The sequence below is a fragment of the Liolophura sinensis genome, chromosome 10, assembly GCF_032854445.1.
Source record: "Liolophura sinensis isolate JHLJ2023 chromosome 10, CUHK_Ljap_v2, whole genome shotgun sequence".
Taxonomy (NCBI): Eukaryota; Metazoa; Mollusca; class Polyplacophora; order Chitonida; family Chitonidae; genus Liolophura; species Liolophura sinensis.
The window spans coordinates 27,059,895-27,078,776 of NC_088304.1; the positions used below are offsets into that span (position 1 = coordinate 27,059,895).

At 39.6% G+C, this 18,882-nt stretch overlaps 1 protein-coding gene across 1 annotated transcript in view; it reads left to right on the forward strand.

Annotated features, from left to right (window-relative positions):
* The window catches only part of LOC135477195 (uncharacterized), a 36,253-nt gene that overhangs the window by 13,396 nt on the left and 3,975 nt on the right, over positions 1-18,882 (forward strand). The window lies entirely within an intron of this gene.

Consider the following 18,882-nt stretch of genomic DNA (forward strand, 5'->3'; position numbering starts at 1 on the left):
GCAACAAATAGGCCGATCCAACCATGTTAACATTAAAAAAAAACAAACAAAAAGAAAAACGGGTTATTAAAAACGACGACATCTGCTAAGAAAATTCGCCAGGGCCTGGAAAGTCTTACTTCGGTTCGCTTTAGGATTTAAAACAGATGCTAACGTAAAATGCCGAAGGCCAATGGAGCGTAAGTCCCGGTAAAGAACACGGCGAGCGTTAGAGTGCCGGGCACACGTAAATAAGAGATGAGCCATATTATCGTTAACTAGGCATACGTCACATAACCCAGATGGGTGCAGATTCATTCTGGATAAATAGGTATTTGTAGGTACATGTCCAGAAATAAGGCGGAAAACTAGCGTTTCATCTCGTCGGGAACGTAATGATATTGGCGAATTTAATAAGACAGAACGATTATACTGGTGAAAAAACCTCCCCTTATTAGCTTCATCCCACTGCCGCTGCCAAATATCCACAAACTTAGGTGCGACATGACTCATGATTTCATTAATGTTTAAGGGCACGTGTATGGATATATCTAAAAAGGATGAAGCTCTCTTCGCCAGGGAGTCTGCCATTTCGTTCCCCACAATACCGACATGAGCTGGTACCCAGTCAAAACTCACAGAGACGCCCTGGTAACGAAGAGCGGTGCATAAATGTAGTATTTCAAACACAAGTGATGAAGAATTATACCAGACATAATTTGACATGGCCTGCAAGGAAGATAAAGAATCGGTAAGTATAACAGCCCTGGAAGGTTTTAGGTCGAGGAGAAACTGAAGAGCACAGATGATAGCTGTAAGTTCTGCTGTAAATACTGAGATAAAATTGGATAATCTAAAGGATTTGGAATATTTTAACTCTGGAACACAAAAAGCTGCACCAACTCTGTTGCTGTCTGGACACTTGGAGGCATCAGTGTATACCTGCAAGTACTGGGATAGGCTTGTATGTATATATTCCGTAGCACATAGTAAGGAAACATTCGGATTATCAGATTTTTTTCTATCATCGTTCAGAGTAGTCGAAATATAGGGAGGTTCTAGATTCCATGTGGGGAAATCAGGAACACGGGGTGACTGCAAAGCAACATTATCACAATCTAAAAACGAAGATATGTTCTTTGATCTCAAACTAAATGGTAACCCAGCATTTACTATTTAAGTCATGCAAGTTGTCATAAAAGGAAGGTTCGAGCAAACGAGACGAAGCATTATTAACCGAACATTTGAGCCTGAAAAAGAACTTGAGGGTGCGCAGGCGCCGACGGATAGACAATGGCCACTCGTTACAGAATACCTGTAGAACGTTAAGTGGTGTGGTGCGCATGCCTCCTGTACATATCCGCAGCGCTGCGCACTGAACAGAATCTAATTTTTCTTTAAGCGTAATGCAAGCAGAATCATAGGCTTCACAACAATAATCAAGTTTGGTACGGATGAGAGAGCGATATAGCAGTAGTAATGATTTTTTCTCAGCCCCCCCAACATTTGCCCGATACACACCTCATTAAATTTAGAACTTTATCACATCTTGCTATCAAATAGTCGATATGTCTACCCCAAGTAAGCCTATTATAGAATATAACCCCGAGATACTTAAAAGAAGAGGAGATTTTGATCGTCGAGTTATTAAGGGTTAGACAAACATTACCAGTATGGCGCCGTGTAAACACAACAGCTTCTGTTTTAACAGAAGAAAACTTAAACCCCCAGTCCCGGCTCCATTTCATTATATCATCTAGACCTTGCTGAATATGCTTGACACAAGAGGCAAGGGACCTAGAGCAAAACCACATGCATTTATCATCAGCGAAAAGCGTGCAATTTAATTTAGGGGATATGGCATTGGGTAAGTCATTTATGGCTACATTAAATAAAGTGGGAGATAAGACACTTCCCTGGGGAACCCCATTCTCCACCGGAACCATGCGAGAATAACTCTGTCCCACTCGAACTTTAATAAAACGTCCGGACAGGAAATCTTTTAAAAAACCCAACATTTTCCCACCAATGCCAATATTACGCAGCTTAATTAGCACCCCAGTCCTCCAAACCATATCGTACGCTTTTTCTATATCGAGAAACACGGCAAGTAAATAATCTTTATATTTAAAAGAGTGTCTGATGGAGGTTTCTAAATTAACCACATGGTCAGTAGTACAACGTTTGTTTCTAAAACTGCTCTGTACTGGACTAAGTATATTGTGTTTCTCCAAAAACCACATCAATCTAGAATTTATCATACGCTCCATGACCTTGCAGAGACAGGACGTGAGGGCTATAGGCCTGTACGAAGATGTGAACGAGGGATCCTTACCTGGTTTAGCAACGGGCACAACAATTGCCGTTTTCCATTTAGCAGGGAGTTTCATACTAGACCAAACGGCATTGTACAGCAATAGTAATATAGTCATACAGTGATATGGCAAATTGTACAACATGGAGTACGTAATAGTATCCTCACCCGGTGACGAATCCGAACACGAGGATAAGGCCTGCTTTAATTCTAGTAAAGAAAAATCATTGTTAATTGGCATGTCATCAAAAAGAATATTATTAAAAGGATGCATTTCTTCAATATTTTCCTTATGGGATATAAACTCAGGAGAATAATTGTTTGAACTGGAAACGAAAGAGAAACTGTCTGCCAAAATATTGGCTTTGTCAATATTAGTAACATAATTACTATTATTATGAACAATAGTTGGGGTGTTATTTGATTTTCTTTTACCTTTAATCGAGTTTATTTTATTCCAGACTTCTTTGGTATTTGTATTTTCAGATAAATTCGAACAGTATTGTCGCCAGTGATCTCTCTGAGCTGTTTTAATCACCCGCTGTGCTACAGCTTTAGCTCGTTTAAATAAAACAATGTCTTGGTATAGGCGAGTGCGTTTTGCACGATTTTTTAAACGTTTCCGATTTTTTATAGCATTAGAACAATCGTCGTTCCACCAAGGAACAGGTATTTTACTAGACACCTTACCTGAGGATTTTGGAATGCATTTTTGTGCAGCCACATCAATGGCATTAAGTACATTATCTGCAAAAATATCAACATCATTATTATACACATCCTGAGAAAAAGACCTCAAACATTCTTCTTTGTATACATCCCAGTTTGCCCTTTTCACACACCATCTGGGAGGCTGGCCTACAGGATTCACATGGTGATCTATATTACAGGTGACTAAAACTGGTAAGTGGTCGCTAGGACAAGGGCTTATGGTATCAACGAACCAATTAAAAGACAGACCTATATCTGCTGAGCAAAGAGTAAGGTCTAAGTGAGACAGATTACCAGAATGAGGATCTACACGAGTGCCCGTCCCATCATTTAAAACACACATTTCATAATCATTAACTAGAGCAGTCATTACCCTTCCATTGAAATTCGTTGTAATGCTACCCCATAAGGGTCCGTAAGCGTTAAAATCCCCACACACTATATAAGTGCTACTAATATAAGACATAAGAGTATCAAAATCTTTTCTATCAATACGACTAGAAGGATTGTATATATTAACAACACTTGTGGGTGCACCAGACCTCGTAGCAATATTAAAACATTGTGCCTCAATACTGTTAAAGGGGGGTAACTTTAGTTCTGAAAAGGATAGGCCGTCTTTTAGAAGCATGGCCAGGTCCCCTCTCCCGTCTGTATTCCTATCCATTCTACCTATAAAATACCCAGGGTAAGTAAAATCCATATGTGGCTTTAAAAAAGTTTCTTGAAGACATATAACATGAGGAGCGGGCTTAAGATTTTGAATATAACACTTGAATTCCGCTCCATGAGCGCCAAGACCGCAAATATTCTGATGTAACATGTTAAAAGTCATTGATAATAAAGGTAAAACAAGATAGGAGTATATATTTATATTATATAAAGGATACATTATGAATGTTCATCATCCGAGGACACAGTAAATAGAATATTGTTCAGTCTTTTAAAATCAACAGCCTCAGAGCCAAGACGACTCTGAGCGATGCTAAACACTACTTGTACCAAACTCTTAGGGTCTTCGATTTCGAAGACTTTTATTAGTATTTCCGAAAAGATGGCGATAAGCCTTGTGGCCATTGTGAAGGACATATCGTCTGTCTGAGTGGATTCACCACGTGGGGTTTGAGTAGCTATGGACCTAAGGATTGGCTTGACGGGTGTAATCGTAATAGAATGGGGCTGTTCAGGGGGGGTATCTACTACCGGCCCTTCTGTTAGAGCTCGCTCATTTGACCCCTCTGGATAAATTCTATGGGGGTTATCTTCTTCACGTACTGATTTTAAAGCATCAGCAAAAGAAATTTTCTTGGTAACCTTTATGAACTGCTCTTTACATACCTGCTTTCTATATGGGCAACCCATATACGCCGAGCTATGGCTCAGGGACCCGCAGTTGACACATTTGGGGCGATCCAGGTTGTGGCATTCATCAAATGTATGGGGGCCGCCACATCTTGGGCATCGCTGGCGCCCCCTACATTCCCCTGAAATATGCCCAAAGGACTGACATTTGAAGCAACGTATGGCGGGTGGAACATATTGCTTGACAGGAAATATTTCGTAACCGAGAGAAACTTCTTCCGGTAGTGCATCCGAATTAAAATATAACAACATACATTTGGTTTTAGTTTTTTCCTTCCCTTTAGTCAGACGCTGTGCTTTCGTTACTTTGTATTTTTTCAGTGCTTGTTGTACTTCTTCTTCAGTGATGTCTTCCCCTAACCCATAAATCACCCCACGTGAAAGGGTGATATTCGAGTGCAGCCTGCAGGAGACATCTCTTCCCATCAGCGTTGTTATGCTGAGTGCCTTTTTGACTTGAGTGGCACTATTACAAACAATCATTAGGTCTTTACCGTTAATTTTCTTTACTTGTTTTACATTGCCAATTGCTTGTTGTAAACTCTGACCAAATTTAATTGGGTTCCACCCAGTGACGGGTAAGCCCCCCATAGATGAAATTACAACATTGTTATTGTTATTTCCCTGCTTCTGACCCACCTGCTTTGCTTTCTTTTCTTCCTGGGAGCTTCTATCGGTTGAAAAATCGCGCGTTCGTTTTGTAGTGAATCGCGTTTCCACGACTTCCATGTCGTCTCCTTCTGCGTCATCCATGGCTGTAACCAATGACTATAGTGGTGTATGCACAGGGGAGTTATTACAAGACGACAGTTAAAAATAGCAGAAGTTGCTCGGGAGCTGCTCCGAGCCAGGGAGAAAAGACGAAAGGCGCTCTGTTAGGTGTGGAAGAGACAGTGTAAGTACAGGATTTCCTATCCCACAATTGTACACTATACCTAAAGTATAGTAACTTATAGCCCTATGCTACTATATAATACTAACGATATTACTATTATACACTATATATTACTATATACACTATATATTACTATATATACAATCAATTATAGAACTTTTTTTCTATGGATTAACTATATTTCTAATATCAGATGTGACTGCTTATCAGCCAAAAAAAAAAAAAAAATTGTTGTCAAAAAGCCCAATACTAAGCAACAAACGTGTATTATTAATTTAGAATTTACAACACCGAAAGCTATCACAAATAAATCCAAAAAATATCAAATATACAACACTATGAAAACCTCTCTCAATGAACGCCTGTACAAGAAAGGGGGTTAAGTTGACCTTTGCCTCCTTTACCGCGTCCAGACATATCTATACCTTCTATCGAGCTGAGCAAGTAGAAAAAAAAAATAAATAAAAAAAAAAAAATCCTTTTTACAACAACTTTTTACCTGCATTGGACAGAAGCAAATACACATATTTCACGAGTAAATCATTTGGTCAGGATTCAAGCTCATAAGTTCAGCAAAACCAAGCAAAAAGAAACGCCTTTTAGCTCTCTTTCTTTGCGTGAGAGTTTTTCAAATATGAAACTCTTGTTAGCCTTACAATTTAAGGTTTAACATATTTATGTGCACTGCCCCAAACATTAAACCATAATGACATCAATTGTGGTTAAACCAATTATACAAACTCCATCACTTCTTGTAAATGCCTGTGGTGCAAAGTTCTACATCCACACTTGTTGTTCTTTTCCTTGTTATGTATGACTATTTAACGTCTTCATGTACTGTTAGTCTGCGGACCTTTGTGAAGGGGGGGGGGGTTGATTTGCACTGGCGCTTTTCCGGCCGAAAGGGCCGATGCGCGCCAAAACTTGGCGTCATTGAAAATGCTTTTAAGCTGGATAGTATATAAAGGAAGAGTATATTATTTCGGACAAGAAGAAGAAGTTTTAGTACTAGTGCTATGGACATTGTAGCATTATAGCCGACGAATTTTGGGCTTCATGACTAAAAGAAAAAAAAAACAAAAGTGTTTGCAGAGGGTCATTATTCACTATGATGACCGTTTCTTAGTGTATAATCCATATTTACAGTACAAGATGGGCAGGTACATGGGTTAAAAGAGAGATTTTGGGAAAGGTGGGCGTTAGAACACTCACGATGTTATAACATATATGGAACACAGAGTGTAGTACAGGAGGAGCTGAACAGTATACATACACAACACCTGGACAAAAAAAAACAGTAGAAGCGTCAGCTCACATCAGTTCTGTTCGGGTAAAAAAAAAAAGACAACAACCACTTTAAAAGCAACAAATAGGCTGATCCAACCATGTTAACAAAAAAAACCATTATTAAAAACGACGACATCTGCTAAGAAAATTCGCCAGGGCCTGGAAAGTCTTACTTCGGTTCGCTTTAGGATTTAAAACAGATGCTAACGTAAAATGCCGAAGGCCAATGGAGCGTAAGTCCCGGTAAAGAACACGGCGAGCGTTAGAGTGCCGGGTACACGTAAATAAGAGATGAGCGATATCATCGTTAATTAGGCATACGTCACATAACCCAGATGGGTGCAGATTCATTCTGAATAAATAGGTATTTGTAGGTACATGTCCAGAAATAAGGCGGAAAACTAGCGTTTCATCTCGTCGGGAACGTAATGATATTGGCGAATTTAACAAGACAGAACGATTATACTGGTGAAAAAACCTCCCCTTATTAGCTTCATCCCACTGCCGCTGCCAAATATCCACAAACTTAGGTGCGACATGACTCATGATTTCATTAATGTTTAAGGGCACGTGTATGGATATATCTAAAAAGGATGAAGCTCTCTTCGCCAGGGAGTCTGCCATTTCGTTTCCCACAATACCGACATGAGCTGGTACCCAGTCAAAACTCACAGAGACGCCCTGGTAACGAAGAGCGGTGCATAAATGTAGTATTTCAAACACAAGTGATGAAGAATTATACCAGACATAATTTGACATGGCCTGCAAGGAAGATAAAGAATCGGTAAGTATAACAGCCCTAGAAGGTTTTAGGTCGAGGAGAAACTATAGAGCACAGATGATAGCTGTAAGTTCTGCTGTAAATACTGAGATAAAATTGGATAATCTAAAGGATTTGGAATATTTTAACTCTGGGACACAAAAAGCTGCACCAACTCTGTTGCTGTCTGGACACTTGGAGGCATCAGTGTATACCTGCAAGTACTGGGATAGGCTTGTATGTATATATTCCGTAGCACATAGTAAGGAAACATTCGGATTATCAGATTTTTTTCTATCATCGTTCAGAGTAGTCGAAATATAGGGAGGTTCTAGATTCCATGTGGGGAAATCAGGAACACGGGGTGACTGCAAAGCAACATTATCACAATCTAAAGACGAAGATATGTTCTTTGATCTCAAACTAAATGGTAACCCAGCATAACTATTTAAGTCATCCAAGTTGTCATAAAAGGAAGGTTCGAGCAAACGAGACGAAGCATTATTAACCGAACATTTGAGCCTGAAAAAGAACTTGAGGGTGCGCAGGCGCCGACGGATAGAAAATGGCCACTCGTTACAGAATACCTGTAGAACGTTAAGTGGTGTGGTGCGCATACCTCCTGTACATATCCGCAGCGCTGCGCACTGGACAGAATCTAATTTTTCTTTAAGCGTAATGCAAGCAGAATCATAGGCTTCACAACAATAATCAAGTTTGGTACGGATGAGAGAGCGATATAGCAGTAGTAATGATTTTTTCTCAGCCCCCCAACATTTTCCCGATACACACCTCATTAAATTTAGAACTTTATCACATCTTGCTATCAAATAGTCAATATGTCTACCCCAAGTAAGCCTATTATCGAATATAACCCCGAGATACTTAAAAGAAGAGGAGATTTTGATCGTCGAGTTATTAAGGGTTAGACAAACATTACCAGTATGGCGCCGTGTAAACACAACAGCTTCTGTTTTAACAGAAGAAAACTTAAACCCCCAGTCCCGGCTCCATTTCATTATATCATCTAGACCTTGCTGAATATGCTTGACACAAGAGGCAAGGGACCTAGAGCAAAACCACATGCATTTATCATCAGCGAAAAGCGTGCAATTTAATTTAGGGGATATGGCATTGGGTAAGTCATTTATGGCTACATTAAATAAAGTGGGAGATAAGACACTTCCCTGGGGAACCCCATTCTCCACCGGAACCATGCGAGAATAACTCTGTCCCACTCGAACTTTAATAAAACGTCCGGACAGGAAATCTTTTAAAAAACCCAACATTTTCCCACCAATGCCAATATTACGCAGCTTAATTAGCACCCCAGTCCTCCAAACCATATCGTACGCTTTTTCTATATCGAGAAACACGGCAAGTAAATAATCTTTATATTTAAAAGAGTGTCTGATGGAGGTTTCTAAATTAACCACATGGTCAGTAGTACAACGTTTGTTTCTAAAACCGCTCTGTACTGGACTAAGTATATTGTGTTTCTCCAAAAACCACATCAATCGAGAATTTATCATACGCTCCATGACCTTGCAGAGACAGGACGTGAGGGCTATAGGCCTGTACGAAGATGTGAACGAGGGATCCTTACCTGGTTTAGCAACGGGCACAACAATTGCCGTTTTCCATTTAGCAGGGAGTTTCATACTAGACCAAACGGCATTGTACAGCAATAGTAATATAGTCATACAGTGATATGGCAAATTGTACAACATGGAGTACGTAATAGTATCCTCACCCGGTGACGAATCCGAACATGTTCAAGGCCTGCTTTAATTCTAGTAAAGAAAAATCATTGTTAATTGGCATGTCATTAAAAAGAATATTATTAAAAGATGCATTTCTTCAATATTTTCCTTATGGGATATAAACTCAGGAGAATAATTGTTTGAACTGGAAACGAAAGAGAAACTGTCTGCCAAAATATTGGCTTTGTCAATATTAGTAACATAATTACTATTATTATGAACAATAGTTGGGGTGTTATTTGATTTTCTTTTACCTTTAATCGAGTTTATTTTATTCCAGACTTCTTTGGTATTTGTATTTTCAGATAAATTCGAACAGTATTGTCGCCAGTGATCTCTCTGAGCTGTTTTAATCACCCGCTGTGCTACAGCTTTAGCTCGTTTAAATAAAACAATGTCTTGGTATAGGCGAGTGCGTTTTGCACGATTTTTTAACGTTTCCGATTTTTTATAGCATTAGAACAATCGTTCGTTTCCACCAATGAACAGGTATTTTACTAGACACCTTACCTGAGGATTTTGGAATGCATTTTTGTGCAGCCACATCAATGGCATTAAGTACATTATCTGCAAAAATATCAACATCATTTATTATACACAATCCTGAGAAAAAGACCTCAAACATTCTTCTTTGTATACATCCCAGTTTGCCCTTTTCACACACCATCTGGGAGGCTGGCCTACAGGATTCACATGGTGGTCTATATTACAGGTGACTAAAACTGGTAAGTGGTCGCTAGGACAAGGGCTTATGGTATCAACGACCAATTAAAAGACAGACCTATATCTGCTGAGCAAAGAGTAAGGTCTAAGTGAGACAGATTACCAGAATGAGGATCTACACGAGTGCCCGTCCCATCATTTAAAACACACATTTCATAATCATTAACTAGAGCAGTCATTACCCTTCCATTGAAATTCGTTGTAATGCTACCCCATAAGGGTCCGTAAGCGTTAAAATCCCCACACAATATATAAGTGCTATTAATATAAGACATAAGAGTATCAAAATCTTTTCTATCAATACGACTAGAAGGATTGTATATATTAACAACACTTGTGGGTGCACCAGACCTCGTAGCAATATTAAAACATTGTGCCTCAATACTGTTAAAGGGAGGTAACTTTAGTTCTGAAAAGGATAGGCCGTCTTTTAGAAGCATGGCCAGGCCCCCTCTCCCGTCTGTATTCCTATCCATTCTACCTATAAAATACCCAGGGTAAGTAAAATCCATATGTGGCTTTAAAAAAGTTTCTTGGAGACATATAACATGAGGAGCGGGCTTAAGATTTTGAATATAACACTTGAATTCCTCTCCATGAGCGCCAAGACCGCAAATATTTTGATGTAACATGTTAAAAGTCATTGATAATAGAGGTAAAACAAGATAGGAATATATATTTATATTATATAAAGGATACATTATGAATGTTCATCATCCGAGGACACAGTAAATAGAATATTGTTCAGTCTTTTAAAATCAACAGCCTCAGAGCCAAGACGACTCTGAGCGATGCTAAACACTACTTGTACCAAACTCTTAGGGTCTTCGATTTCGAAGACTTTTATTAGTATTTCCGAAAAGATGGCGATAAGCCTTGTGGCCATTGTGAAGGACATATCGTCTGTCTGAGTGGGTTCACCACGTGGGGTTTGAGTAGCTATGGACCTAAGGATTGGCTTGACGGGTGTAATCGTAATAGAATGGGGCTGTTCAGGGGGGGTATCTACTACCGGCCCTTCTGTTAGAGCTCGCTCATTTGACCCCTCTGGGTAAATTCTATGGGGGTTATCTTCTTCACGTACTGATTTTAAAGCATCAGCAAAAGAAATTTTCTTGGTAACCTTTATGAACTGCGCTTTACATACCTGCTTTCTATATGGGCAACCCATATACGCCGAGCTATGGCTCAGGGACCCGCAGTTGACACATTTGGGGCGATCCAGGTTGTGGCATTCATCAAATGTATGGGGGCCGCCACATCTTGGGCATCGCTGGCGCCCCCTACATTCCCCTGAAATATGCCCAAAGGACTGACATTTGAAGCAACGTATGGCGGGTGGAACATATTGCTTGACAGGAAATATTTCGTAACCGAGAGAAACTTCTTCCGGTAGTGCATCCGAATTAAAATATAGCAACATACATTTGGTTTTAGTTTTTTCCTTCCCTTTAGTCAGACGCTGTGCTTTCGTTACTTTGTATTTTTTCAGTGCTTGTTGTACTTCTTCTTCAGTGATGTCTTCCCCTAATCCATAAATCACCCCACGTGAAAGGGTGATATTGGAATGCAGCCTGCAGGAGACATCTCTTCCCATCAGCGTTGTTATGCTGAGTGCCTTTTTGACTTGAGTGGCACTATTACAAACAATCATTAGGTCTTTACCGTTAATTTTCTTTACTTGTTTTACATTGCCAATTGCTTGTTGTAAACTCTGACCAAATTTAATTGGGTTCCACCCAGTGACGGGTAAGCCCCCCATAGATGAAATTACAACATTGTTATTGTTATTTCCCTGCTTCTGACCCACCTGCTTTGCTTTCTTTTCTTCCTGGGAGCTTCTATAGGTTGAAAAGTCGCGCGTTCGTTTTGTAGTGGATCGCGTTTCCACGACTTCCATGTCGTCTCCTTCTGCGTCATCCATGGCTGTAACTAATGACTATAGTGGTGTATGCACAGGGGAGTTATTACAAGACGACAGTTAAAAATAGCAGAAGTTGCTCGGGAGCTGCTCCGAGCCAGGGAGAAAAGACGAAAGGCGCTCTGTTAGGTGTGGAAGAGACAGTGTAAGTACAGGATTTCCTATCCCACAATTGTACACTATACCTAAAGTATAGTAACTTATAGCCCTATGCTACTATATAATACTAACGATATTACTATTATACACTATATATTACTATATACACTATATATTACTATATATACAATCAATTATAGAACTTTTTTTTCTATGGATTAACTATATTTCTAATATCAGATGTGACTGCTTATCAGCCAAAAAAAAAAAAAAAAAAAAAAAAAAAAAAAAAAAAAAAAAAAAAACAAATTGTTGTCAAAAAGCCCAATACTAAGCAACAAACGTGTGTAATTAATTTAGAATTTACAACACCGAAAGCTATCACAAATAAATCCAAAAAATATCAAATATACAACACTATGAAAACCACTCTCAATGAACGCCTGTACAAGAAAGGGGGTTAAGTTGACCTTTGCCTCCTTTACCGCGTCCAGACATATCTATACCTTCTATCGAGCTGAGCAAGTAGAAATATCTTTGTGAAAGCATAACAGGCCCTGTTATATATGTACAGCGCGGACCTGGCCGAAAGCACCTTGTTCAATGCTCTGTTTATTTAACTGGCTGTTCATTGGTTGTTAATTCTGTGTCTAAGAATAGTTGAATCCACCTGGACCGTATATAAGCCGTGTTTTCTGTGCAGAGTAGGGGTATTTTTAAAGAATTTAAAGAAGGAAGACTTGGTTAAGTTAGGGACATTTTTGGGTTTGTCCATAAAGTCTTCATGGAGGAAAAGAGATATGCAGCATACTTTGTTGAAACATTTAGTGGAGATAGGGAAGTTTGATAGTTCTGCATTATCTGATTATGAGTTCGAGGGTCAGTCTGATGCCGAGCTTAAGTTTAAGCAGTTTGAGTTAAAGTTGAGATTGGAGAAAGAGGAAAGAGAGAGAGAGAAAGAGAGGGAACATGAGAGAGAGAGGCAAGAGAAAGAGAGGGAACATGAAAGAGAGAGGCAAGAGAAAGAGAGGGAACATGAGATAGAGTTAGAAAAGTTGAAAATGCAGAGAGAGAGAGAGGAGAGGGAAGTGCAGAGAGAGAGAGAGGAGAGAGAAATGTAAGAAAGAGAGAGGGAAAGAGAATTGGAGTTCCAAATGAAAAAGTTAGAATTAGAGAGAGATGAGAAACCGGGTCCTTCCGGTAGACAGGATTCCGGATTTGATGTGACCAAATACATTCGGTTAGTTCCATCCTTTCAGGAAAAAGAGGTGGATAAATATTTTCTGCATTTTGAGAAAATTGCAAATAGTTTAAAGTGGCCTAAAGAGTTCTGGACTATGTTATTACAGAGTGTGCTAATTGGAAAGGCCAGGGAAATTTACACTCAGTTAAGTGTAGAAAATGCTTCCAATTATGACTATGTGAAAGAGGTAATTTTGAAGGGTTATGAATTGGTGCCTGAAGCTTACCGCCAGAAATTTCGTAACTGTGAAAAAGGTAGAGATCAGACATACGTTGAGTTTGGTCGAGCTAAGGAGCAGTTGTTTGATTGCTGGTGTATAGCCAAGAAAATAGGCAAGGATTTTGAAAGTTTGCGTCAGCTTGTGCTGGTAGAAGAGTTCAAGCGTTGTATTCATAGTGATGTAAAGGTGTTCGTTGATGAGCAGAAGGCGAGTACACTTAAAGAGACAGCCAGTTTAGCTGATAATTATTCTTTGACACATAAGGCTACATACACGGGTAAGCCATTTAATTCATTTACACGTAGAAATACCCAGTCACATGCAACAGGTAGAGGTAGCTCTACACAGAAGAGTTCTACACCAGGCTCCAATGGTTCTACAGCTCATGGTTCACGTAGTTCAGATTGGAATGGTAGTCCTCGAAATAGGGTCACTTGTAATTTTTGCAAGCGGGTAGGTCACGTGATGAGTGAATGTTACAAGTTGAAAAGGATAGGGGAAGCCCAGAATGAGTCTAAGCACACAGGTCTTTGTGTTGCAATGCACAAAACATTGCCGGAAGTTACATCAGCAGTTAAAAGCAGATCTGAGTTAGCTGATACGGGATTGGATAAGATTCCCAAATGCTCTATGGATAGCTTCGCTCCGTTTATCAATTCTGGTTCAGTGTCGCTTAGAAGCGACATGTCTTGTGCTACCCCTATAAAGATATTAAGGGATACTGGGGCATCTCAGTCTCTGTTGTTGATGAATACTCTGCCCTTTTCTGAAGAGTCATACTCTGGGGTTCGTGCCCTTATTAGAGGTGTAGAGTCTAGTGACTTTGTCAGTGTTCCCCTTCATGATATTTATTTGTCATCAGATTTGATATCTGGACCTGTCAGGGTAGGCATTAAGCCTTCATTACCTTTTGAGGGTATTCATTTGTTGTTGGGAAATGACTTGGCACATGATAAAGTTACTGTTGATCCCTTAATGGTTGATAAGCCTTCTCTGAATTCAGTCACAGAGCCAGTTGAAAGCGAGATAGCGGGTTTATATCCTTCCTGTGTTGTTACAAGAGCTATGTCTAGAAAAGTCAGTACAGACCAGGGTAGTACTGTTGATTTGAGTGAGACTTTTCTCAACAACATGTTGGATGGAGATTCTTCCAAAGTAGACAGCCAGCAGGAAGTAGATACTAATTTTGTTAGTGGTGATCAGCCATTTTGTAGGACTGAGTTGATTGCTGAACAACACAGTGATCCAAGTATTTCTTGCTTGTTTAATGATGCAGCTAAAGATGGTGAATCTTTACCTGACCCATGCTACTAAGATTCTCAGTCATTTTTATTGGCCAGGAATAAGGAAAGATGTTACTGAATTTTGCAGGTCTTGTCATGCATGTCAGTTAGTGGGGAAACCTAACCAGACAATCCCCAAGGCAGCCTTGAGGCCTATTCCTGCAATTGGCGAGCCATTCAGTAGAATCTTAATAGATTGTGTTGGTCCGCTACCTAAGACAAAGTCTGGAAATCAGTATATGTTAACCATAATGTGTACTTCAACTCGTTTCCCTGAGGCAATTCCACTAAGGAATATTACTGCCAAGACTGTAATTAAGGCTTTAGTTAAGTTCTTCACCATGTTTGGTCTGCCTAAGTCAGTACAGTCAGACCAGGGTTCAAATTTCATGTCTGGTGTGTTCCAACAAGTTATGCATGAGCTAGGTATTAGCCAGTATAAATCCTCAGCTTATCACCCACAAAGTCAAGGAGCACTAGAGAGATTCCATCAGACACTGAAAAGTATGATAAGAACTTACTGCTTTGAGACAGGGAAAGATTGGGACGAGGGTGTACCTTTGTTAATGTTTGCTGTAAGAGAGTCTGTACAAGAGTCACTTAGATTTAGTCCATTTGAGCTTGTGTTTGGCCATACTGTGCGTGGTCCATTACAGTTGTTCAAGGAAAAGTTTGTGTCTGGTGATAGTGACAATGTTAACCTATTACAGTATGTGTCAAGTTTTCGTACTAAGCTCAACAGAGTATGTGAGTTAGCCAGAGAGAATCTTACAGCTTCTCAGAAGAGTATGAAAACTAAGTATGACAAAGAGACAGTAAGACGCAGATTTGAAGTTGGTCAGAAGGTATTGGCCTTACTTCCAGTTAGTGGTAAGCCACTTGAGGCTCGTTATTTTGGACCTTATGTAGTAGACAAGAGGCTAAGTGATCTTAATTATTTTATTTTCACTCTTGATCGGCGCAAATCTAGACAACTTTGTCACATTAACATGTTAAAGCCATATGTAGACAGAGATGGCACTGATCTCAATGTTGTACATCCTAGTGGAGTTGCTATCTCTTGTTTTCCAGTGCCAAGTTGTAAGAGAGAGTTAAAGCGTTTTTTGGGCATGGCAGGTTATTATCGTAAGTTCTGTAGGAACTTTTCATTTGTTAGTGAGCCACTAACTCAGCTGTTAAAGAAAGGTGTTAAATTCTTGTGGTCCATTGAGTGTCAGAGATCTTTTGATAGATTAAAGGCCATGCTAAGCAGCGGCCCCATACTTGTAGCACCTGATTTTAATTTACCGTTTAAGCTAGCTGTTGATGCTAGTGATATATCTGCTGGGGCAGTTTTGTTACAAGAAAATGAAACAGATCACGTTGATCACCCTGTATGTTTTTTCTCTCGCAAATTTGACAAGTGCCAGAGAAATTATTCGACAATAGAAAAGGAGTGTCTGTCCTTGATTCTAGCATTACAGCATTTTGAAGTATATGTGACTTCGTCAAGTTACCCCATTGTTGTGTATACAGATCACAATCCCTTAACCTTTTTGCACAAACTAAAAGGTAAAAACCGAAGATTGTTACGGTGGAGTTTGCTTTTGCAAGAATTTAATCTAGAGATTAGACACATAAAAGGGAAAGATAATGTGATTGCTGATTGTTTGTCACGTGTCTAGTTGGTTTTCTGCAGCTTTGTTTTATAGACTATGGTAAACGTTATTGTTATTCATGATTATGAATATGTTAAAGAAAGTTTTATGCAAAACTTTCTTTCCCTGAAGGGTTGGGGTGTTATGTATGACTATTTAACGTCTTCATGTACTGTTAGTCTGCGGACCTTTGTGAAAGCATAACAGGCCCTGTTATATATGTACAGCGCGGACCTGGCCGAAAGCACCTTGTTCAATGCTCTGTTTATTTAACTGGCTGTTCATTGGTTGTTAATTCTGTGTCTAAGAATAGTTGAATCCACCTGGACCGTATATAAGCCGTGTTTTCTGTGCAGAGTAGAGGTATTTTTGCTGCATCCACTGGGAGCCAGGAGAGTGTGAGATGCTCTCGTATCGAGTCCATTATTTTGATATGAGCTGGTGATGCCAGTTTCATTTGGGAGGACAGTTTTTTATGCCGGCACCGTTTGTGTACCACAGTAGTACTGATGTCTGGTTTATGTGAATTTCTGCGGAAGTCACGTTTATTGGTGTTCGGATCTTTATTATGATTATACAGTGTGGACTGTGTAATTTGTTTAACACGCTGAACTCACCTGACCGACAAGGTCGTCAAGGACTCTAAACTGAAGTTTTCAGTTTTGCAAAGGACGTTCGTTCTGCCACAAGGTGACATTACTCTACGTCTCTGAACGGCTCGTTTGTGAGCTTCTGCGGGAGCTGTGACTGATCTGAAGTGGATTATACCTCCACGCCTGTATTTACCCTGTGTTGTGCTCTGCGGGTGTGACGTCATTCAAAGGCTTGACTGTTCCAGTTCTGTGTAACCTGTGTACTGTGTTCGTGTTCGCTAACCTGGCGAAGTACCTGTCTAGGACAATTTGTGAATTGTGTGTTTATCCCATGGTCTTTACGTTGGATCTCCTGGAACACTTTCCTGGGGATGAAAAGGTGAACTGGAAACTTTTAAAGACCGGTAATACTGATGTGTATGTTGTTGTTGTTGTTGAACTGTCTGTAAAACTGTACGTCTCATTTTATATATATAGCATTGTTTACATTGAATTATTGAGTCACTGAGTCTGTTTTCTGTTGCTGTTTTCAATACCGTAACATCCTGTAACAACACAAAGCAGTATAAATTTGCGAGACTCCTCCCTACAGCCTCAGAGGAGTCATACAGAGGGAGAAATGGGGGGGTTATGGTGGGTGTAATTTGAGCCACCCAAGAAATTCTTTTTTATATATATCTATATACTGTCAAGCATATCGTACAATTACATTGAGAAGGCGGTCACCTGTGTATCAGTTTAGCATGGTGATAAATGTCTATTAAAGACACTGTCATGTATTCAAGGTATATAATTCGTTAGATAATTCGAACTTGTTTCAAAGACCAACATTAGACTGAAACGGATATTATCCTATGCATTTAACGGTATACAGTAGGATGATGGTTAGCAACGACTGTTTTAGCTTGGCCTATATTATCGGCTACACCTGTTACATGATAACTTCAACAGTATACCAGGGAAGCCCTCGCGTTACTTCAAAGATCATCTGTCACTGTGAGCAGCCTGGCAATCTGCGTAAGCGACAGGGGCTTTCCCACGATTTCACATCTATTTGCAAGGTATCCTTTATCTATTTCTTCAGTCAGTTATTTATGCTTTTGGTGTTTTATCTTGTACAAAATTGCAGTTAGGCTTGTGTGCGAAGGAAATAAACACATTTTTCTTTATGTACTGCTGCTTCACTGAGACGGCTTACCGAAGGCAAGCCCCGCCCGAGCCATTATACTGATACGGGTCAACGAGTCGATACAACTTCCTCTCTTAAAGTTAAAGATGTGACTCGAACCAGGATTCATCCTGGATCTACCGCTCCCGAAGGGGTCGCTCCACTGACTGTGCTATCCGGGCCGGGTAAATTTGGGAAGAAGAGGTGGTCGAGTACCATCACAGATTTTCTGTATGGATAACAGCTTCCGTTTTATTTCCAAGCAACGTTTCGATGAGCATTTAATATCGTTGTTAAGCGTATACATGAAACGTTGCAAAGAAAAGAATCTAAAGTTCTCTCAACTTCTAAATGCCTCGTATGTGAATAAGAAGGCGGTTGAACCGCTGAAGACAGTTTGCGTTATAATTAAAGGTTTCCTTGCACAGGATGCATTATAATTAAAGGTTTCCTTGCACTGAATCAGAAGGCCTACCCAAAGTTTATTTACAAGAAAAAGAAAACAAAGGACTAGAATCAGTGCCTGGCATCGACAAACTAACGTCCTGATGGACCTTGTATTTGATTGATTCACAAAGAACAAAATAGTCTATATACTCAGGTAGATAATTAAGTATATATACAGTTTAGCTTTTTTTAGAAGTTTCTAAACAATTCACATGGCGCATGTTTGACATAGGAATTTAAACACCAAACAAATCGCAGATCCGAATCTCGCAGAAGCTCATATTAGCTTAGTACATAAAGCATTTATGGCCGCGCACTGCCATACATAGCCAAAGATCGTGACTTTGTCTTGGTTACACCATTCAGACAGTATAGATTCCATGTTTTGTAAAGTTCAAATGGAAACATAGGCACATCCAAAAATTTAAACAAACTACAAGAAAGTTTACTTTTTTAACATTTATTTATTTATTTGAC